This window comes from Pavona decussata, unplaced genomic scaffold, assembly GCF_977016875.1.
Source record: "Pavona decussata unplaced genomic scaffold, jaPavDecu1.1 SCAFFOLD_100, whole genome shotgun sequence".
Classification (NCBI taxonomy): domain Eukaryota; kingdom Metazoa; phylum Cnidaria; class Anthozoa; order Scleractinia; family Agariciidae; genus Pavona; species Pavona decussata.
This window is the reverse complement of record NW_028145515.1, coordinates 45,853-69,232: the sequence shown is the minus strand read 5'-3', so window position 1 is coordinate 69,232 and position 23,380 is coordinate 45,853. Positions and strand designations below refer to the sequence as shown.

General features: G+C 41.0%; 2 protein-coding genes and 2 pseudogenes across 5 annotated transcripts in view; 3 read left to right on the top strand and 1 right to left on the bottom strand.

Annotated features, from left to right (window-relative positions):
• The window catches only part of LOC146472168 (uncharacterized), a 55,999-nt pseudogene extending 32,624 nt beyond the window's left edge, over positions 1-23,375 (top strand). The window contains exons 2-7 of the transcript XR_014866591.1: positions 1,590-1,663; positions 3,964-4,032; positions 9,532-10,765; positions 11,163-11,249; positions 17,654-17,782; positions 18,457-23,375. The product of XR_014866591.1 is annotated as an uncharacterized LOC146472168 (transcript). The remainder of the gene's footprint in view (positions 1-1,589; positions 1,664-3,963; positions 4,033-9,531; positions 10,766-11,162; positions 11,250-17,653; positions 17,783-18,456) is intronic.
• The window catches only part of LOC146472166 (uncharacterized), a 128,548-nt gene that overhangs the window by 67,348 nt on the left and 37,820 nt on the right, over positions 1-23,380 (top strand). The window lies entirely within an intron of this gene.
• Positions 1-23,380, top strand: part of LOC146472167 (uncharacterized) — a 152,552-nt gene that overhangs the window by 127,251 nt on the left and 1,921 nt on the right. The window lies entirely within an intron of this gene.
• Positions 14,661-17,120, bottom strand: LOC146472169 (uncharacterized; annotated as a pseudogene).

The following is a 23,380-nucleotide window of genomic DNA, read 5'->3' as shown; positions in this document are numbered from 1 at the left end:
AAACGTAGTTTCAAAACCAACGGAACATTAAGGAAAAAGAGAAAATTTAGACGACAACGTTGAAGCCGGAAAAGGAACAATAATTTACGTTTGTAATTGAACCTGGTTAATCGAACAATAAAATCAGGAAGAAAATCGTAATGCAGTCTCTTTGGTCTCTTGTGCAGTGTTTGTCAACAAATCATTTCATTGCCGCCTTTGAAATCTACATTTAAAGAGTCACAATCAAGCGCTCCCTCAACGGAAACAGGATAATTTTTATCGATTCAATAACGATCGATGAAGCCGATACAATCGATAACATTAACACTTTGTCGGCGTGTGAGTATCAAATTTTATCGATTGACCGATAAAGTTGATATCGTTTAAATTCAATTTATCGATAGATATCGATTTATCGAATGATTTTCCGATATCAATTTTTATCGATTGACTACCCTGGGTTTTACAGGAAAATGTCTGATTTATGTCATTACAAAAAGCTGACGTTGTGATTTTACCCTATTTCTTTGTTTGTTTGCTTGTTGTTGTCTAAATCTCTCAGGTCCAACAGCAAAATAATAAATTAATATAAAACAACTGTGAGATCAGTGGAGATTTCATATAACTAACCCCCAGTCCAGTCTAAAAAAACTTACTGTTTTAATAACTTACATAAACTTAGATGAACTTACTGTTTACGACTGGGCCCTTGCTTACAAATGAGATATTAAGTGAAAAGATATGTCTAGGAAAGATGAGTGATCACTGCAGACACTTTTGTCATGGTTTACGGTCAGTAAAACGTTTTTCAGCACTCATTTGCCATGTTGATATAATCTCCTACGATTTTTGTGAAGGTGTCCTAAGATTGTGAATTAGATGAACTTGATGGTCTGTCAAAAATTACAGGAATCCTTCAACACAGATACTGTTTTGAAGAGCATACTTCCAGCACGTTAATTCAGCTGCTAAAATTTTCCTAACCTACTGTACTTTATACAAAATCTTGGATTTATTGATTGTCCATAGTTGATTTTACAATTACTGCCCAAATTTCCACGCGCTAATTGGCCTGTAGCTATCGTCTATAAGAGTACAGACAAAAAAAATGACGTCAGATGTAACGCGCACGCTTTCTCAAAATGTCCAAAACTTGGCAGTGAAACCACTCGCCTGCGGCTCGTGGTTCCACTTGAGTTTTGAACATTTTTTGACGTCATTTTATGGTCTATAAGAGGACCATAGAAAACTGCTGTCGATATTGTTAAATATAGGTCATATTTGTAATGCATGCATGAGAAATTGGAGTAATAAATTGGAGTTTTTATTCTTAAGACTGATGTCCCAATCCTTTAGGGTAAACCTTACTCAAGGTGAATTTTCACTGTCATGTAATTTTTCATGCTTTAATGGATCTGAATTTACATAAGAGGGTAATTAAGCTGTCTGTTTGTTTTTTCTAGTTTGATTTAGGCACATGAATTTACACCTGTAAATGTATGCAAAATTATGCGACAATGAAATCCCAGCTTCATGCATTATACGTAAAATTTAGTGAGTAATTTCAGTGTTCTATAACTTATTGGTTTTTTAATGTAATTTTAAAGACCTCGCCAGTGTCCTAGTGTTGCTTTACGTGGATTCAAGATGTCAGTGATGATATACTCTGCAGCAACTTTTGGTAAGTTTTTGTTGTTTCTTGAAATCAGTCACACTGCATAGAAAACTACCCTTAACACCTTTCATACAAGCTATTAGATAAGCCTACCATTAACACCTTTCACACAAGCTATTAGATAAGCCTTCCCCTCCCCGTCCATTTTTTTTAACTAAACGTTTTGTTCCAATAGCCCTTATGCATGATGATGTCATGTTTTCTTTGGTAATTTCAAAACAAGGCTTGCTGGTGATGTTTCATGGGAATTTGAGAGAAATGTAGCACAGATCGGACATGACTCTAGGAAGCTTGACTAAAATCAATGTTACTGAGGATAATAATTATTATAATGTTATTCCCAGTGCTTCGTTTAGACGAAAAAGCCCTAGTCAACTGACTATACCTGATTGCTTTGCTGCAAGAAAGAAACAAAATAAATCGGACTGAATCGAAGCTTAGTCAAAAAGTGTGACGTCTTTACTGTGAAATCAGTTTGTGTTGAAAATGATTCATTCAACTGAATTAACTCAATCTTTCTTTTGAGTTCAAAGTTATATAAATGGTGGTCTCAAAAATGACATATATCACACATTGCATAAAAGCGGCAAAATCTTGGTATTAACACAGGTGATGAGTTCATGTTTCCTACTTACACTGCTTGGTGGAAGGGAATTGCTAATGGTTGAACCTGACCCTACCTGAATTTTCTTTGCCCATTTTAACATGATGACATACATCGCTATGTGAAAAGTATGTGATGGAAAAATTGCCAGTGATTTTAAGCTTGTACAGAATCATTGATACCCATTATTTAAAGCTGGGATCATCAAAGGAAACTGAGAACCTTTCTTGTCTCTAAAGCAAATTCAGCTATTTCCCTTGAGAAATTTAACTTTCTATAATAAAAAAAATTTATAGTTCCTTGCCATTGGCTTCATTTTTCGGCTCGAAAATTTCAATTCAGATTCTTCGGCATCTCCACAAGTTTTTTTGTTTGCATGTGCATCATGTTTGGAAGATTTCGAATTGCTTTGCGTTTCTTTGATTGGATTTTGCTTAGCTGGTGGCTTTCCAGCCAGTTTTTGTTTCAGAGCAAAGCAAAACTTTGTTGGCACAGACTTACTTCATAGATTGTAACAGTAATGTCTGTAAATTTTATTTATTGTTCACTATTTATTTATTTTATACAGGGCCATTCTGAAAACCACTTTTGTGAGAATGCCCCCTGTTTAAAGATTATTATAATTATTATTATTATTATTATTATTATTATTATTATTATTATTATTATAATTTCTAACGATTTGAACCTGAGCATTAAATGAAACAGGAAGCTTCAAAGTGATCGCCTCAAATCCTCAAATATTCGTTCACTGGCGTGTTGGTTCTTGAAATCTTTGCAAGCCATTTCTAAAGAAGTTCCAGGTCATCCATGTCACATGCCAAGACATGTTGTTTCTCTTGATGGCAGAATTATATTATTTTACACTTATAAGCAATGCATTAGTGAAACATTGTACAGTTCCAGAAAATATCTGTACTCCCCCTACAGAAGGTTCTTTGTTTTGCATCTCCCCCTCCCCCCTGGAAATTCCAGTTAAGCTCCATACTTCAATGTTTCTAAAAGTTTGGTTTTTGAGATCCCCCTCCCCAAAGGAATTTCTGATTACCAGCTCATTGGGGTGGGTATGGAGCTTTTCTGGAACTGCACATTTTAAACAAAAAAATCCCCAAATAACATGCCTTAACCTTTCCTACTGTATCATTCTTCTATATGAGTAAATAAACACGATGCTCAGATCACTACCAAGAAAATTTGTGATGCCATCTCACATAAGTGCTATTTAGGAGTGTGTCTTATGTCTACAAACATCTGTATAAAATTCTTTTGGTTTCTATGAATCACCCATATTTACAAGTCCACTCTGACATGTAGCTAAACTATGGTCCATGTAATTCCCTTTCTTGAGAAGCTGTTTCGAATTCCAATGCCACTCTACTGAGTTGTCCCAACTCGTTTTAAAACTATTTTTTGCAGTGACTATAAGTTCAGTATGAATACAAGGTAATAATAGCTGCATTACGTCTGTTCTTGCATAAGTTTGTTGAAATTGAAACTATACACATGAAGGGATATGTAGTTTGCTTGTAAATCCATCATATTCCAAACATTCTATGTAGGTCTATGGCCCATACTGTGCATGTACACGGGGAAAAAATAAAACCTTGTGTTGTAGGATTTATTTTTAAAACAATATTGGTCAAACAAACATGGAATCACACACAACCACCCTACTGAAACAAGCTTTTATTTCTATTTACAGTTTTAATTTAGCATCAGAGTTGAAGGTTGTTTCTGAAGGCTTCCTGTGATGTCCAGGTTGACAATTAAGGTAACTCTCAGTCTGCCGGTAATTGAACTGATATAGCTAACGCACATCTTGAATATTGTACAGTCAACACACACTATTTGTGTGCATTGTTTGTCTGGTATAGAAGAGCTAATCCCAAGGCAGGTGTCCATTCCTCCCCAGACTAAGCTAACCTCATCCCTGTGAGGTGCAAGAGCCCCCAAAACATACAATGTAGCTAACCCCAGTGCAGCTATTCACTCTCCCTGAACTAACCTATTCATACTCCTATAAAATGCCCCATTCCCCAAACAAGAGCTACATGTAACCCCAAGGCAGGTGTTTACCCTCCACAGGCTTAGCTTACCTTACCCGTATGAGATACAAAAATACCCAAACGATACCTCTCCTCAGGACAGGTGACCACCCTCCCCACACTAAGTTAACCTTACTCCTATGAAGTGTCCAAACAACAAGACAATAGCCAACCCCAGGGTAGGTGTCCATCCTTACCAAACTAAGATAACCTTACCCCTGTGGGAAGTTAGGCAATCCCCTAAACAGCAGCTATCCCCAGGATGTTCACTCGTTGCAAACTGAGAAAACTTTATCCCTATGAGGTGTCCAATCCCCCAAAAAAGAGCTAACCCCAGGGCAGGTGTTCACCTTCCCCGAAGTAAACTACCTTTACACCTAAAGGGTGTTCAACTCCCCAAACAATAGCTAGACTTCCCAGACTAAGTCTAGCTTACCCCTCTAAGGTGCCCAATACCCCAAATTATAGCTTACCCCAGGGCATGTGTTCACGCTCCCCAGACTAAGGGCGGGTTTTTTTTATCCACAATTCTAGAATAGGAACAATTCGGATTGTCTGCATAAAAAAACCACCGTCGGTCCTGGCCAAGTAAACATTGCGTAACAAATATGGCGGCCGACGAAGAGGCTGCCATTAAAGCCGTTATCACAGCAATTTTCCTCGTACTTTTGGTACAATGAAATTAGAAAAAATGCTTCATTTTGTCCAAAAGTGTAACCTGATTTTCTTCTCCGCAGCGCTCATCTCGCTGTCCGCCATCTTGGATCTTCATTCAAAACATTCTGTTCATTCTGCCCCTGGGAGCAGAATGGATGGAATGGCATTCTGTCCATTCTGGAATAGGAATGCGGAATAGAAAAACGCGCGCATTTTACATTCTGTCCATTCTCATTCCAGAATTGTGAATAAAAAAAACGCACCCTAAGCTTAGCTTACCCCTCTGGCATTTCCCAATCCCCTAAACAATAGCTATACCCATGGTAGGTGGTCTTCCTCCCCAAATTAAGTTTACCTTACTCCTATAAGGTGCTTAATCCCCCAAACAATAGCTTAAACCAGGGCAGTTGTTCACCCACCTGAAATAAAGCTGACTTCACCCCTATGAGGTGCCCAATTTCCCTAATAATAGCTTACCACAGGGTAGGTATTGACCCTCTCCAGATTAAGGTAACCTTCCCTCGCTGAGGTGTCCAATCTCAAAAACCATAGCTAACCCCAGAGTAGCTGCTCCCTAAACTAACCTAACCTTACCCCTATGAGGTGCCCATTCCCCTAAACAATCCCTAACCCCAGGGTAGGGGTTCATCCTCCCCAGACTAAGCAAACATTAATCCTTTGAGACTCCCAATCCCCAAAACAATAGCTAACCCCAGGCCAGGTTTTCTCCCTCCCCAGACTAAGCCTCGCTTACCCTATTATGGTGTCCAATCTCCCAAACAATTGCTAACCCCGTGGCAGGCGTGCACTCTCCCTGTATTAAGCTAAACTTTACCCTTTGAGGAGCTAAATCCCCCAAACAATAGCTAACCCCAAGGCAGGTTTTCTTACTTCCCAGACTAAGTCTAGCTTACCCCTCTTAGGTGCCCAATACCCCAAATTATAGCTTAGCTCCCCAGGATGTTCACTCTTAGCAAACTGAGAAAACTTTATCCCTATGAGGTGTCCAATCCCCCAAAAAAGAGCTTACCCCAGGGCAGGTGTTCACCCTCCCCAAAGTAAACTACCTTTACGCCTAAAGGGTGTTCAACTCCCCAAACAATAGCTAGACTTCCCAGACTAAGTCTAGCTTACCCCTCTAAGGTGCCCAATACTCCAAATTATAGCTTACCCCAGGGCATGTGTTCACTCTCCCTAGACTAAGCTTACCTTGCCCCTCTAACATTTCCCAATACCCCCAACCATAGCTATACCCAAGGCAGGTGTTAACTCTCCCCAAACTAAGCTAACCTTACCCCTATTAGGTACCCTAGACCCCAAACAATAGCTATACCCAAGGTACGTGTTCACTTCCGCAGACTAAGCTAACCTTACTCCTGTGAGGTGCCCAATCCCCCAAACAATAGCTATACCCAGGATAGGTGTTCACGCTCCCCAAACTAAGCTAGGGCTCGCGTTGACCCTCCCCAAACTAAGGTAACCTTACCCCTCTGAGGTCAGTGCCCGATTCCCCAAACAAAAGCTAATCCCAGGGTAGGTGTTGACCCTCCCCAATCTAAGCTAACCTTACCCCTATGTTGTGCTCAATCCCCCCCAAACAAAAGCTAATCCCAGGGTAGTTGTGGACCCTCCCCAATCTAAGGCAACCTTACCCCTATGTTGTGCTCAATCCCCCCCAAACAAAAAAAAAAACAATAGCTAATCCCAGGGTAGGTGTTGACCCTCCCCAGTCTAAGCTAATCTTAACCCTATGGGGTGCCCAAGCCGTCAAACAATTGCTTATCCCAGGGAAGGTGTTCACCCTTCTAAGACTAAGCTCACGTTTCCCGTATGGGATGCCCAATTTCCTTAACAATAGGTAACCCCAGGGTAGGTGTTCACACTTCTCAAATTAAGCTAATTTTTCTCCTATGAGGTGCTCAATTTCCCAAGCAATAGCCAACCGCAGGGCAGGTGTTCACCCTTCCAAAACTTAGCTAACCTTTCTCCTATCAGCAACAACTAACCCCAAGACAGGTGTTCACTCTCCCCAAACTAAGGTAACCTTACCCCTATGGGATGCCCAATCCCCCAAACAAGAGGTACCCCCAGGGTAGGTGTTCACCCTCCCCAAGTAATAGCTAACCACAGGGCAGGTGTTCGACCTTACAAAACTTTCCTCACCTTTCTCCTATCAGGTGTCCAATCCCCGAAGCAAGGACTAACCCCAGGGTAGGTGTCTTCCCTCCCCAAACTAAGTTAACCTTATGCCTATTAGGTGCTCAATCACCTAAACCTTAGCTTACCCCAGGGGTAGTGTTCGCCTTCCCAAAACTTAGCTAACCTTTCTCCTATGAGGTGCCCATTCCCCCAAGCAACAGCTAGCCCCACAGCAGTTGTTCACCCTCTCCAGACTAAGCTAACCTTACCCCTACTAGATGCCCAAACCCCCAAACAATAGCTCACCTTTGGAGAGTTGTCTATCCTCCCCAACCTAAGCTAACCTTACTTGTATCAGGTGTGCAATCCCCCAATCAACAACTAACCCTAGGACATGTGTTGACCCTCCCTAAACTAAGCTCACCATAGTTGTACGAGTCCCCAAAGTAAACTAACCTTACCCCTGTGAGTTGCACAATTCCTTAAACAAAAGGTGTCTTCAGGGCAGTTGACCCTCCTTAAATTAAGTTAACCTTACTCGCATGAGTCCCCAATCTAAGCTAACCTTACTTTTTTTGTTTGCTGAATCCCCCAACTAATAGCTTATCATTTCTATGAAATATCTGTTTCCCAAAGGTAAAATAAGAACTGTAAGAAAAAAAAAGAAATGATTTTTCCATGTTTTGAAATAAGGTAACTCAACATTTGGATGCGTTTTCTCTTTCTTTTCTTTTTTTTTTTTTTTGGGGGGGGGGGGGGGTGGGATGGTGGTGATGTTCATTAGGTATCTTGAACAAAGTTCCCAAGCTGAGTTACACTGTATTCCAAACTTTTCAATCAAGTTTATTCCCCATCCCTATATAACAATCCTGATTAAGTAGAAGAAAGACCCTTGCAGAAAGTTACACAAATTAAGCAGTTATGAAAATAAAGCCTGAAAAAAATTCAGGCTTAAATGGGATTCGAACCCATCACCTCTACAATGCCGGTGCAGTGCTCTACCAACTGAGATATCGAGTCAACTGGGATCTGGTCATATTGTGAGTTTGTCATATACCCTTGAATGATGAATAAATGAATATGGATAAATGAAACATATTATATTTGAACTGTGGGCGTAAGATTAAATAGAAGAAAGACCCTCACAGACCCTCTATTTACTCTTTCACCCACAGTTCAAATATATGTTTGATATAGTCATATTCATGTAGCAGTCCTGATAAATAAATTATTTTTTCTGTTTTCAAAATTGACCTAGAAAGTGAGCTACAATGTGGACGTCACTCACTCAATGTAACCACTTAGAAAAGTCCTATTGTTACCAATGGTTTTGCTTTCCCATACAACCACCTTTCTACCCATACATATTAACCCCTTCACCAACTGATATTAATCAGTAGGCACTTGGGAATCCATATTTTTGGGATTCCGTAGCTTAATACCTGGGATATCATAAAGGTTGCTAGTGAAATTACAGAAACTAATTTTAAATAAAGTTGTACAAGAGGCTGAGCAACGTTAACTCATAATGTTGTAGCCTGTTCTACTTGTCAGTAGCAGTTTTGAGCCTTTGAAAGGATGTTAATAATAATAATAATTGATAATAATTTTTAATTCTTATATTGTGCACTTCTACATGAAATGATCAAGCTACAATAAGTTGTTTCCAATTTTACTTGAGACATAAGGAAAGAAGGCTTCTTATTTTCAATCTACGCTGTAAAGAACATATTTTTTGTCCTTCTGACCACGTAGTAAAGGAATTGGTTCCTCCATGTTGTGAAAGTTTGTGATGATATGGATCCCACTAAAAACGTCTTACTTTCTATTTTATTATCACACTGACTTAATTGGGGTATGATTGTGAATAAAACCTTCATACTAAACAGGTACATTCAACTTAAATGATCCATATGTATGCAGTAATATAGAAATATCGTTGACTATAAAAATTAGCGAAAAAACGGAACAACGTTTCGGTGTCATCTTGGCACCATTATTAAGTAAAGAATGCAACAGAAAAGATAATTTATACAGAAAGTAAAGGTGTGAAACAGAATAAATTTAATTAAGACTAAAAGTAACTGTCTGGTGTTTATTCAGGGAGGTGCTATAAAGTGAGAGTTACTTTTAGTCTTAATTTAATTTATTCTATGTCACACCTTTACTTTCTGTATAAATTATCTTTTCTGTTACATTCTTTACTTGATAATAGTGCCAAGATGACACCGAAATCTCTTTCCGTTTTTTAGCTAATTAGTCAGCTATATGTATATGCAGCCTTCTTAAATTCAATCGTCTCATTTTTCTAAAACTAGCGAGCTCAATAGATTTAACTCATTTTAAGCAGTACATCTGATAACTGTGTGGCCTTTCTCAACTCAACACGTGATACTTCCTTCATTAAATCGATTACACATTTGCTTTAGGTTTCCTCCTCACCTAGTCCGCCAGCCTCTACATCACAGGAATGCCTAGAAAGTGGGTCAAGCATGGCTTCCAACAGGAAACTGAAAGTTACTCTTCTCAGTAGTGAATGGCGATCTACAAAAGGAGGCTTGTCAACTATCAACAGAGAGCTTGCCATTCAGTTAGCAAAACACAAGAATGTTGAAGTCAGTATGTATCTCCCTCAGTGTAGTGAAGAGGATAAAAGGGTCGCTGCTAGTCACAATGTCCATCTTATTGAAGCAGAGGAGATGCCTGGTTATGATCCAATTGACTGGCTGGCGTCCATTCCAAAAGATCATGTCATGGATTGTGTGATAGGCCATGGAGTCCATCTTGGTCGTCAAGTGCCCCACATAAAACGTCTGCATGGTGATTGTAAATGGATTCAGGTTGTTCATACCGACCCTGAAGAACTTGGAATGTTCAAGAGCTATGCAGACCCCATTTCCAAAGGTGAGAAAAAGCACCAGGCAGAGGTGAAACTCTGTGAATTAGCTGATCAAGTCGTCGCAGTTGGACCCAAGCTGGCTGAAGCTTTCTCCTGTTACCTCCGTTCCTGTGGAAAGGACCAAGATGTTCTCAATCTCACCCCAGGGGTCTTCTCTGAGTTTGCTGATGTGAATCAAGCCACTGAAGAAAGAAGAACATTTCGTGTTTTAGTGTTTGGGCGTGGCGATAGCGAAGACTTTCACTTGAAGGGATATGACATTGCTGCCAGGGCAATTGCTGAGCTGAAAGACGTTTCACAACCCTACAAACTTGTGTTTGTTGGTGCACCAAGTGGAGAAGAAGAGAAAGTCAGAGAAATGTTACTCAAGGAAGGCATTGCTCCTACTCAACTAACTGTGCGTAGTTTTAAGGAAAGAGAGCAGCTAGCTCAACAGTTTCTTGAGGCAGATCTTGCTATTATGCCCTCAAGAACTGAAGGCTTTGGGCTGGCTGCTCTTGAAGCTTTGTCTGCTGGTCTTCCTGTGCTTGTCAGTGGTAACTCGGGTCTTGGAGAAGCTTTAAAGAAAGTGCTGCATGGTTCTTCCAGTGTTGTGAATTCGGAAGATCCTAAAGAGTGGGCCAAGGCAATCAGGGCTGTTTGTGAAAAAGACAGGGATGTACGGCTTGGAGAGACGAAAGATCTTTGTGGAAAATATGCACAGAAATACATTTGGGAGGAACAGTGTGGCGGACTTGTAGAAAGGATGCTGGGCATTATGCAAAGTAAGTACATTACTAAATGATTAGTGCATGGTGTTATTTACTTGGATGTACGCTGGGTTTTCTTTTCCTCAATAGAAGGTGGCCCAGTTCTGGAAGAAACCATCGTTTTCTTTAGCTGCTTGCAATTAACAAGAAATCTATTATGTACCAGAAGATGTTTGGTTTCCAAGCATCATAGTTAGAATCACAACAGTAAAACAATGTACCTGTAAATTGATACTAGTTTGTGTCTAAATTATGACAGTTAAAATAGATTCCATTGTGAGTGGATGTGTTGGTGTTTTTCCACTGAGGTAGTGGCACTGACAAGGAACGTCTGAGTTTGAGTGGTGCTGCTAGAAGGAGAAAGATAAAAATGGTTGGACCTATGTCTTATATATAGCTTTTTTTTCTCCAGGGAGCAATGCCAGTGACGAGGATGGAAGGCAGATGGTAATCATTGAGGCCAACAAGGACTCTTCACTTGTGATGGAGGCTCAACAAGGTATGCTCGCATAATTATCTTGATAAATGTCTGCTAGGATGAACAAGTGAACATGAATAAAGTCCTTCCTGATTGTACGACCTAAACTGGGCTTTAGCACCCTATTAAATTGAAAAGTGGAATTTTTGTTTCATGTGGACAGCGATCATAACATTATTGAACAGTTTGATCAGTGCGCATTTTCCATTCAACTTAAAAAACGAAACTGAATATTCTACAGTGTAGGTGTTATTAAGCACTGTGTGTATGGAACAGAGGATTTCTGGAACAAAACTTTAAAGATCAGACAGCTTTGGCTTTGAGGGCTGTATTTTTCTGGATAATATAGCAGATTGAGAAATAATTGTATTCAGGAAGGTGAGCATTTTATATTTTCTGTTGAGGTACAGCTGTAGGAGACTTGGGAATGAAACTTTTTGCCTGGCGGGTATGTTATACAAGGAAACTTTGTAGTAAAATGTCTGAAATGTTTCAAGATTGAAATGATTTTTATCAAAAGGAAAACGCCCAATCTGTGGTCTTCTCATCAGGTCATAGTTTATGGTGACATTGCACTGTTTTCACTTCCTTGTGTGGTGCAATAATTTGCAAGTTGTAATTGAGGAGGGGTTTATAGGAACATTTTTAGTAGTGTGTAAAATGTCATGCTTGACGCTTGGGTTCAGCCTTTTTGTTTATGAGATAAGTAATGTCAGATGGTGTGGACCATGTTAATTCTTAAAATAATATGTGACAAATGTGTGCTAGTATCTATGAGTAGATCGATCGTGTAGAAGGGTAGCAATATTAGTCGCCATGACAATCAATCAATGAATCAATCAATCAAACACTGCTTTGGCAATTAACTTTGGTTACAGTGGGTTTTTTAGTTGAGAAAGTTGGAAATTTCATCAGTGCGCGAAGTGCACGCATTGAAATTATAATTTCACGAGCAAACCGAAATAAGATATAATAGCGTATTCTCCCCGTTTTCCCGCCAATTCAAGCCATTTCAAAGTCAAATCAAGGCTATAGAGCCTCGCTTCCATGTTCTCCCCTTTCATTCTCCAAAATCGGTGAGCGCAAGGGAGCGGAAGAAGACGAGTTGAGACGTAGGATAGGAAACAAAATAACTTTACTGTTATGTAGTAACCGCTTTGCACGTGAAAAACGAATGCACTACATTGATAATAAACAATGAAGTGATAAACGCAACAATAATGGAGTACAAACGTGTGCTCAAACATTCCCAAAGAGTGGAATATGGTAACTATCAAAAAATGCATGACATGCAGTTTGAATAAGAAAAACTACAACATTGATCAAGTCACTGTAAGTCTCCATTAGGCCTCTTTCAAGGGTCTTGACTGTCACTACGCATCCTAGTTGTGCTTAGCACCTGGAAGGAGGAAGCAAACCGAAATAAGATTTTGTCTCTTAAATCCCTAATAGGGAACATAAATGGGTGGGACAGGGTGGGACGCTATTATATCTTATTTCGGTTTGCTCGTGAAATTATAATTTCAATGCGTGCGCTTCGCGCACTGATGAAATTTCCAATTTCACTTCACAAACCTCAATAAGATATAATAGCGTATGTTCAAAGCACCTAACCTTCCTGGAGCACCGTGGCCTGGAAGGCATCCTGTCCTGTCCCCTCAGAGACAATATCCCTTAAATAGTGTCTTCTGAAAGTGGATTCTTTCTTCCACTTTGCCATGTTCATTATTGACATGAGAGCCCTTTAGCTTTGGCCTTAGAGGTTGAAGCACCTCTGGTTGAATGAGCTCGAAACTCGGAGGTGTCAACCCCTGATTCTTTCATCATTTGTACTAACCACCCAGCAATTGTACAAGGAACTACCTCCTTATGTGGTTTGATATAGCCTAACAGTAGCTGATTTTTATTGCAATCAGAGCGCCATCCTTTAGTGCGTTCTAAATAACAATTTATGGTTGAGACAGCACATAAGTCAGGGTTAGTGTCAAAGGCAGTGAATGTCAACTTAAGGGGACACTGACCTTTCTTCCTAGATTTTGTTAACCGACCAAGCTCAAAGACTATGCAGCTCTCTTCTACTGTCATGTATCTTAAATCAAGAGCCCGAAGGTCAGAGGATCTGCTTGCTGAAGCAAGGGCAAGCAGCATACTCAGCTTAAGGGTCAACTGTTTGTCCGAAAGGTTGGCATCACATCCTAGGGTGCAAATATAATCTAGCACCCTATCAACATCCCACATCACCACATACCTTGGTTGTGGTGGCCTGGCATTATTGAAACATGCATTCAATACTTTGCAAACCAGCTCATGTTGCCCAGCCTTACAGCCTTCAATGGGCTTGTGAAATGCTGAGATTGCTGAGCGGTGGTTATTAATTGTACGATAGCATCTGCCTTTGTTAAACATTTCTGTGAGGTAATCAGCTATAGAGGCCACAGTGGAGCAAAATGGATCAATTTCTCTCTGATGACACCAGCCACACCACTGTGACCATGCGCTATTGTAAGCCCTCGTAGTTCCCTTGCGCCAGGAGTGGGAGCTGAGTAACTCAGCAGTTTGCTCTGAAACTCCTTTTGCAAGGATGTTTTGCCTGAAACCATCCAAGCCCCTAGTTGTAAGCTTCCTTGTAGAACAAGGGGGTGTGGCTGTTGACTGAGAGACATAAGGATTTTCTCGAGAGGGGGGAGCAGAACTGGCTGTCTGCAAGACATTTCTAGTAGAACTGGGTACCATGCTTGTGTATGCCAAGTTGGTGTTATCATAACTATTGTTGCCTGGTCTTTCCTGATCTTTGCCAGACAACCGCAAATCATTGAGAAAGGTGGAAAGCTGTAACCTTTCAGTTTCGACCAAGGAATCTGAAAGGCATCTGTTGCCTGGGCAAATGGGTCTGGAAACCAACTGACATAGTTCATCAGTTGAGCATTGAGACGGTCGGCAAACAGGTCTATCTCTAGGGGCCCCCAGAGTTGGTCTAGTGCCTGGAATATGCTGGGATTCAGTTTCCAATTGCTCGAGTCCCGGAAGTGCCTGGACTCCCAGTCTGCCTCATGATTGTATTTTCCAGGAAGATATTCTGCTGTCAGTGTAATTTGTTTGGTCAGAGCATAACCCCATAATTCCTGGGCTATCCCTACCAATACCAAGGATCGTGTTCCCCCCCCCCCCCCCCCCCATTTTCAATACATAAGCCACTTCTGTCCTGTTGTCCATTCTCAGGTGGACATGCAACTGCCTTTCTTTGGCAGTGAAAGCTCTCACAGCAAACAATGCTGCTTTCAGCTCCAATGCATTGATATGAAGGGTGTTTGATTCCTGCTGAGACCAAAGTCCCCTCGTGCGAACCCCTTGGCAGACTGCTCCCCAGCCCTGCAGTGATGCATCTGTCGTTATTACCAGGTCGGGGGCTGGAGTAATTATCGACCAACCATTTCAGGTGGAAATCTGATCCACCCACCATTGAAGGTCATTCTGACAATTCTGGTTGAGTGATACCATTGTCTCGTAACTCTTTCCTGCTAGCAGACCTTTCACTTGCAACATTTGCAAGTGTCGGTAATGCAAGGGTGCAGGGAGAACAGCCTGCATTGACGAAGTCAGTTTCCCAATTATTTTGGCTAGGGTTCTGACGGAGGCAGTTTTTTTCCGAATCCGGTCTCTGCAAGACTGGATGAGTTGATTCATTTTTTCCTTTGGCAATGATAAGTTCATTTCCATTGAATTTAACACAAAGCCTAGGTACTCCATGCAATGTGAAGGATCTAACACTGATTTCTTCCAGTTGATTACAAAACCCAAATTCTGAAGTAACCAGAGGGTTGAGTTCCTGTCCCGCAATATTCCCTCCCGAGTCTGATTGAACACAATGATATCGTCTAGATAGACAGTCATCCTCAGGCCAAGTCTGCGTAACAGGGCCACCACTGGTTTCAACAGCTTTGTGAAGTAAAGAGGGGTAGGAGCTAGACCAAAAGGGAGGCAAGTGAACTGATACCGTTGCCCCCCCAAATGAACCTCAGGAAAGGCTGATGCTGCTGGCTCATGGGTACACAATCCTTTGAGGAGGTGCAATCCCTCCATTTTGAAGTGTTGATACACTATGTGGGAATTCAACCTCTTGAGGTTGATCACTGGTCTGCTCCCTCTGTCTTTCTTCGGAACCAGAAATATTGGACTGATAAACTCCCCTTTCATTGGAGAGACCACCTGAATCGCCCCTTTTTGCAACATTGCTGCAATTTCCTGCTCTATGTTTTCTTTCTCTGACTGATTGTGAGATATATGAGGGGGCATATTTGTCTGGAGTGGGGTTTGTTGAAAGGGAATCACCACACCAGTGACTATTTGTAAAATGTACTGATCTTGTGTCAGTAATCTCCAATTGGTTTGAAAAATCTGGAGTCTCCCTGCCAATGGCAGAGACCTGCTTAAAACTGATGTGTCCAACCCTAGTTCTCGTAGAGCTGGTTGGATGTCTGTTGGGACTATCTGTAATGACGTCTCCAGAAATTCTTTTGCAATCTGGAGCTTGTCTTTTTGATTCAGGTGCTCTCTTTTGACCCTGAATTTAACTGACTTGCCTTTTGGATATCCTTTGTAGTAAGAGCTCTTTCCTCGGAAGGAGACAGACTTGCCCCCACCTCTGCTCTGAAATGAGGGCCCACGACGAAAGGGCTGAGAGCTTCTGGAATCTTGCCTAGAATACCTTTTGCCTCTGGAGGCCTGAGGGGAAGGCCAGGAAGTGGAACCAGTAATATGGTGTGAAATCTCCTTTGTAGATTTCCTAATCTTTGTTGCTGTACGGAGAGCCTTGTAGGACTTTTTCCCAAACAGTCTTATGAGACTTGGTTACTGAAGTCCCGTGTTTAGTAAGAAGTACTTGGGCTTTCTTCATGTCCCCTGTGAGGCGAAAGAGGACTGCCAGCCTACGTGTATAAGAAAGGCTTACTTTTGCCTGTCCCAGAAGAGAGACAGACTGTTCCACCAGCCTAAGGCAGTCAAATAAATCGAGATCTTCACTGGATTCCCCAGTGCGAACTTTTTCTAAAGTAAGCCATAATTTTCCAAGTGGTCCCATGACATTAGTGAGTCGGGACTGAACCTTGGATAGATTGTTGTCACTTTCACGACCATATGACTTTCCGAGAGACTCAAATATCTCGTCCAAATAATCATCGACTGCTGGGGTTTTGAGACAATCGATACTGGGTACTGGGTTGGAATCCAGGACCGTCTCATGAATGGATTTGTCTTTCACATAAGTAGTGAATTTGTCATTCACGTATTTCACCATGCCCTTTGTCAAGTCAAGCTTGCGACAGGCTTTGGTTTCCGTGTCAAAACGCACGTATTCATCACCCTCGTGCTTCGGCGGGGTGTTGTTACTAGTATCTCGCTCAGCTAGTTTTTGACGCTTCTTGTGAGCCGTGTGTCTACTATCCGACTTGCTGGAGTCACTGTCTTCACTCGATGAAGAGCCAGACTCACTGGAACTACTAGAACTGCTTGAGGACTCCTGACTTTGCCTCCGTGAAGCAGGTAACTGAGAGCCTTTCGACCGTTCCGTTGAAGGCGTAGAATTAACCCTCTTTTCTGGGGTGTTTGCCTCATCTGAAACCGCAGTAGAAATCTCCTCGTTATCTGCCATCTGTATATTAGCTTTTCCAAGCAGGATGGCTGAATTTGCGAAGGATTCGAGCGAATTCTTGAAGCCGACGAGCAGCGGGAAGCGAACTAGCGCGAAGCCATTTTGGAGAATGAAATGGGAGAACACGGAAGCGAGGCTCTATAGCCTCGATTTGACTTTGAAATGGCTTGAATTGGCGGGAAAACGGGGAGAATACGCTATTATATCTTATTGAGGTTTGTGAAGTGAAATTGGAATTTTTTGTAGATTCTTCACGTAGTTCTTTTGCTCGTTCTTTAACTTCTTATTTTGTTGTACACTTTCCCTCTTGGGGTAAGCTCACATGCGCCATGTTTTGGTACGCTCTGCGTATTTCAGGATTGTCCGAGAATTTTTGGGCGTTTTTATTTATGGAACAAGCAGACCTTTAGTAAGGATGACACATTTTACAGGGAGTCGAGTGTCAATCTCGGAAATCACCCTCAGTGTTACATATTATAAAGCTTGTTAGAGTTATTATTGTTGTAGTAATCTCTGATTAGTAAGCCTGTACCTGCCCTAAAACTCCATTTCCCCTGGACCCTGATAATCTGCTGCTGGATTGTTGTTTAGGGCTGGGAGCATTGTTCTGCTGTTTGTCCCTTTGATCTCGCGACCAGTAATATTTCAAGACATTGCAAACAGTGCAGGCTGTCCTGCGTGGTCACTCCCAGTTTTCGTTTTGTATTCAAATAGCCGTAAAGAGTTAATGTCTTTGGTAGGGGTGAGAGAAATCAATACGTTTTTTTTTTTTATCCAGGTTCATCTGAAAAGCAAGATACAGCAAAGGGAAAAAGACCATTATCTCCAAGCACGACATGCTCCCCAAGCACGACATGCACTTCAGCTCCAAAGCAGCGTAAACTGTCAACTAGTAAAGGTCTTACAGGTAATTCCTACAGGCATGTGTTTAATTTCTTAAGGTAAGTATTTGAAACTATGAAAGTGCTATCGAAAGTAATGGGAGTGAAGATAGTGTATTTCAGTTCAGTGATTCAGTTCATGTCATTTCCTACAATTGTTGTAGTGCGTAGATTTCTAGAATTTTACCGTCTGCGGATTGCTATCATGTTGATTAGTTTCAAGAGTCCTTGCTATATTGTGCTAGCTAATTTTTTGTCAAAACTAATACTTTCAAAATGTTGCTCTGTCATTTTTGACAGGCACCCCTAAACTTTGCTTTCATCTTAAAATCCTGGTATTCCATTACATAAGAATACACCTAATTTAATAAAGCAAATATTAAGCTCTTTGCATTTTCTATGCCATTCATTGTGGACCAAAATTACATGTGTTGGGGGGGGGGGGGGTGGTGTTGGTTGGTTGATAGGCTACGGGAATGCAACATCTCTGATTTCAGGTTTTTTAATAATTTCAGCTTAACGAGACGTTAACTGCCAGCTTTCAGGGCTGAGTTGCTCGAAGCATGGTTAGCGCTAACCATTGGTTAAGAGGTATTAAAACCTATAGGTTGTCATGGCATTTAACCCGGGTTAGCGCTAACCATGCTTTGAGCAACTGAGCCCCTGGGCGCTATAATTGCCACTGATTTTTTTTCCTCAGCAGGTACTGACAACTCAGATGTTATGAAGTTGCTCAGAGCAGAGTACAATAGACGGGCTCAGCTGAGGCCGCTTCTTTGGGACAATACCATTCAGTTACCTCTTGAAAACGTCTACACAAGATTGAAAATTGTTTCAAGACCAAAAGCAGGCGTTCAGGCAGAAGGCGGTGAGGTGAACATGTATGAAATCTTTGAGGCTCCTACGAAAGGTGAGGATGTCATGACGCTTGTTGAGGGAAGCCCCGGAATTGGCAAAACAACTTTTTGTCTCAAACTTGCTTACGATTGGGCAAAGCAAGACACTGACACAGCGTTTACCTTTCCCAATTTTGAGTTTGTGCTGCTGTTAAAATGCCGAGACATCGATGGAGATATCCTAGATACCATCATCGAACAACTTCTGCCAAAGGATATTGAGGAAAATACCAGAGAAAAGCTGCTGGATTTCATGAGGGACATCCATAACCAGGACAGAATTTTAATTATTTTGGACGGTCTTGACGAGCTTCCCGAAAAATCAAAGCATCATGTGGATGAACTTCTTCACAGAAGGGTACTGCCATTTTGTTATGTCCTGGCTACATCTCGACAAGAGAGAGGAATTGACGTGAGAAAGAAGTTTGTTTTTGACATTCTTTTACAGATCGAAGGATTCACTGAAAGCGATGCTTTTGAGTATATCAGAAAACATTTTAAGAATGTTGGTCCTGAGCATTCATTGAAGGGTGAAAGGCTCATTGAAGAAATCAAAGAGAACACATCATTACATGCCCTCCGAAATAATCCACTAAATCTACTTCTCCTGTGCGTTATTTATCAAGACTATGAAGGAAAATTGCCGTCTTCCCGTAGTGAGCTTTACCAAATCATTGTCCGGTGTCTATTGAGAAGATATAGTGCACAACACAATCTTAAGCTCTGTGAAGACGACAGAGATTTAGACAAGCAATTTAAAAAGGAGCTCCTTGCACTTGGAAAGCTGGCTTGGAAATGCCTCCTGAACGATCGCCATAGTTTTCGTGAAGATGAATTGAAAGAATTGGAAAAGAGAAATGACAAATTGGTGGCTCGTGGACTAGGTCTTCTTTACAAGGAAGAAAGTTTGAAAAAGTTGAATCCACAACATGAATACTACTTTCTTCACAAAACGTTCCAAGAGCACCTGGCTGCATTATATATTGCGCACAAGTTACGAAGAAACAAGTTCAATGTATTCGAGCATTTAGACTTTAATTCTTTGGTAGGAAAATATCCACAAGTGTTTCTATTTGTAGCTGGGATGCTAGGTGAGGAAGCAAATATTCTATTTAGTCAGATTGGTGAAAAGCTGCGTAGTTCGGGTGACTGGGATTGGCATGGATGCAGTGAGGCAGCAGCAAATTACTTTGTTGAAAGCTTCACTGAAAGTGGAAATGCTGAACAAATGGCCGGTGCTCTTTTTTCCTTCATACCTTTTCCAGTGGACGCACATGTTACCTCTCTTATCGATGGTGTTTTTTCTTGCCCCACTTTGTCCGTGTGTTACAGGCCTGTGAAAAGGTTTCAAATATACAGAAGCCTATCACACTTAACTTGTCTGAATGTTCTGCCCTAGAACTGCCTCCTTTGAAAGCTGTTTATGTTGTCAACTTTGGAGATGCCTTTGAATCTTGCTCACAGTTTAGAACGCTGAACATTTCTTTAACTGTGCTTACAAAAGAAAAGGCAGTTGCTCTGTGTGAATCGTTATCAGCAAGTAATTGTTTATTGTCGTTGAGCCTTGAGGTGCAGCAGAGTATCTCTTGTGATGTAGCTGTCATTATGGGTAAAGGTTTGGCTGCAAGCAAGAGCTTAACCAAAGTGATGTTCACATTGTCAGGAGAATGCCGCGAGGCTTGGGCTGCAACTCTTGAAAAAGGATTATCTGCCGATACACCACTGACATCTGTTGTTCTCAGAATTCGTGGCTTAATGAGTGAGACTGCTATTCAAGCTTTTGAAAAGCTTTTATCAAACAAATCACTTGCCTTTCTGTCCCTCATCATTTGTGGAGATATGCAAGAGTTATTAGCTGCTGCTCTTAGCAGAGGACTCACAGGACAAACCGTTTTGAAGTCTCTTGATTTATGTGTTGAAGGAAGACTGAGCTTCTATGGTGCTAATTTAATACAAAGAGGTCTGACAGAAAATTGTTCTCTGAATGATTTAAGAGTATCTGTTTTTGGAGAGCTCCCTGACAACTGGCAGACTTTAGTGGAAAATCTACACACAGCTAAGACGTCACAAGTTTCTTTGGCTTTTCATCCACAAGTCTTCTGTCAAGTGACGGCTAATCAGGTAGCTCATTTTCTTCCAGCTGTGGTGGACAAAGGGTTACTTCCAGAACAACACCTAACAGTTAACCTTTGGGGTGAGCTTAGCTGTGAAGGCGCAGAAGCTTTATGTGAAACCTTGATGGGTACTCCACTGTCTCACCTGACTTTGAATGTCCGTGGAAAATTAACTGTTGGTATTGCTAGTTGCACGGCAAGATGCGTCAATCTAAACAAAACATTGTCATCCGTAAGTGTCAACATTTGGGGCAGTTTGGCTAAAGAGGAAAGGAATCTCTTTCAAGTAATTTTAGACGAGAACCCAGCTGTTATGCTTAATGTACACGAGGTGCATTTACATCCAGATGAATCAAGTGAAGATCCTGATGTCTATGTTGACAATCTTACGTCACTGCCAACGCCCATTACCCAACTGAGAAATACCAGACAGGGAAAGCTCAGTGTTGCAATTTTCTGCTCCAGGCATATGAATGAACAGTCGCATTTATCTCATGCTTTTATGGAAAATACATCATTAAATGCACTTACTCTGACAGTAGATGGATCTTACGATTATCACTCGTTTCACAGTTTTCTTTTCCGTTTGGAGGAATTGAATGCACTCACTCTGAAAATTAATGACTACAATGATTACGGTGATTTCTTAGTGTACAATGTTGTTGAGGATTTGCATAGAAACAGATCATTGAAGGCACTAACTGTGATCATTAACAAGTTCGGCAAGGGCCAAGATGTCATTGAAGTCCGACATATCATTTTGGCAAGGGATTTGGTGAACACTTCATTGAATGCATTCACTCTTACAGTTAACAGCTACTGCACCTTCAGCAGTGGTAAGATGCTGGCATTTTTCTTTTTGACCCCATTTAGTACACTTACTCTGACAATTAGCATCTACAGGGACATAAGTGTTGGCTGGGAAGGTGATTTGGGTGATGTTTTGGCAGAGAACAAGTCTTTATCTACACTCAATCTAACATTAAACATCTACGGTGAAGGAAATGATGACTTTGTACCCAAATTTTGGGACATTTTAATGAGATGCCAGTCGCTAACCACACTGAGGTTACGACTTAACGACCAACGTGTAACCCAAGGCAGCCGTGGATACGACTTAAGTAAACTGGTGGTAAAATCCAAATCACTTTCCTTAATTGATCTAACTGTCAGCTTTTATGGAGTGCAAGACACTTCACCAGCTAAAATTTGAGTTGTGGAAGGCAGTATGATTCTGAAAATGTAACTATGCACCCCAACTGTGGTTAGCGGTTCTAAACGTTGGTGGCCATTTGACCTCTCCATTTGTTGAAACAAGACTGTGGGCCTGTCAGCACATGGGTACGAGGAAAGCAGAGCTGTCAATGCAATTGTAAGCACAAGAATCTTTACACATGTGGTAACAAAAAGCAGGCAATAGCCTGCGTGCAGACATCTCATTTTCTTTTGTTTTACGCGGAAAAGCAAAGGAAATTGGAGAAGTTTACATGCAGGCTAGCAGGGATTTCAGTAGCAATGAGGGTGAAATCCTGCATTTTATTGCCATAAGACTAGATGGGAATTTGAGGACAATTGAGAATATCACAAATGTAGACAGCTCCCCGGCTTTCTACTTACTTTTCGTGTTCTCAAATAACCCTTGTGTCGTTTGTAACACGGCATCAGAGGAAGAAGACAGTAAAATGCCCCTGTGTGACCAGATTGACAGCTATAAATTATTTATGCATTTCACGTAATCTTCTGTTAAGTTGTCTACCTATTTTATGTTTACAACACGAAAAATTCGAGAGGAAAGTAATTTAAACCAGAGGGATTGGCTGTCACACAAAGAAATTGTGCCGTCCTCGCGTTTCTCAGTCTGCTACCCTGTTACGTAAACTCGGCATTACAATGTATGGTTTTATCTGCTTTATTTGCTCTATGTTAGAAGTCAGGCCCTAAAAGCAACAGCTGAATTAATTTTCCTCTTGTTTGGAAAAAGGCGAAATCTACTAACTATAAATAACTTTTAAAAATTAGAATTTATGGGCTTTCAGCTTTGTCACTGTAACCCACATGCTGTTAAAGTTGACTGAAAGAATTTACTTCTCAGAAAGTAGATTTCTCTTCTGTGACATTTTAAGTGTTTTTGTACCCTTTCATGCCTGCCCACTCGGAGGGTCAGTCCATAGTACCCTAAAACTTTTGCTTGATTACAAATGAGCGCTTGGCTTATTGTCAAAAAGTACACCAATTAGTCTGAAGTAAGTGCTTGATATAATTAGCAGCTCGTTTTGCAAATAAAGAGTCAATCAAGTTTTCTTTCTTATTTTTAGTTGTACTTAACTTCTTTTTGAGTCATATCGAACTTTAGTTGTTTTACCACAAATATTCATTAGTTTATCAAGGAATTGTTGCTTCGTGTGTTGCTCATTCAGAAAAGAAAGCAACGAGGCCAGAGTAGTTCTTTCTACCGAAACTCTCTGAAAGAAAAAAGCTTAGAAGTATCTCAGGTTATCACATGTACATACTTAAATACGTGAAATGTTGATCGGTTTTGGTGGCTTCAAATGGACACCATGTTGGTGTCAGATGAGATGGCAATTCGTCTGCTACTTTGTTTTCTTTCTCTGCA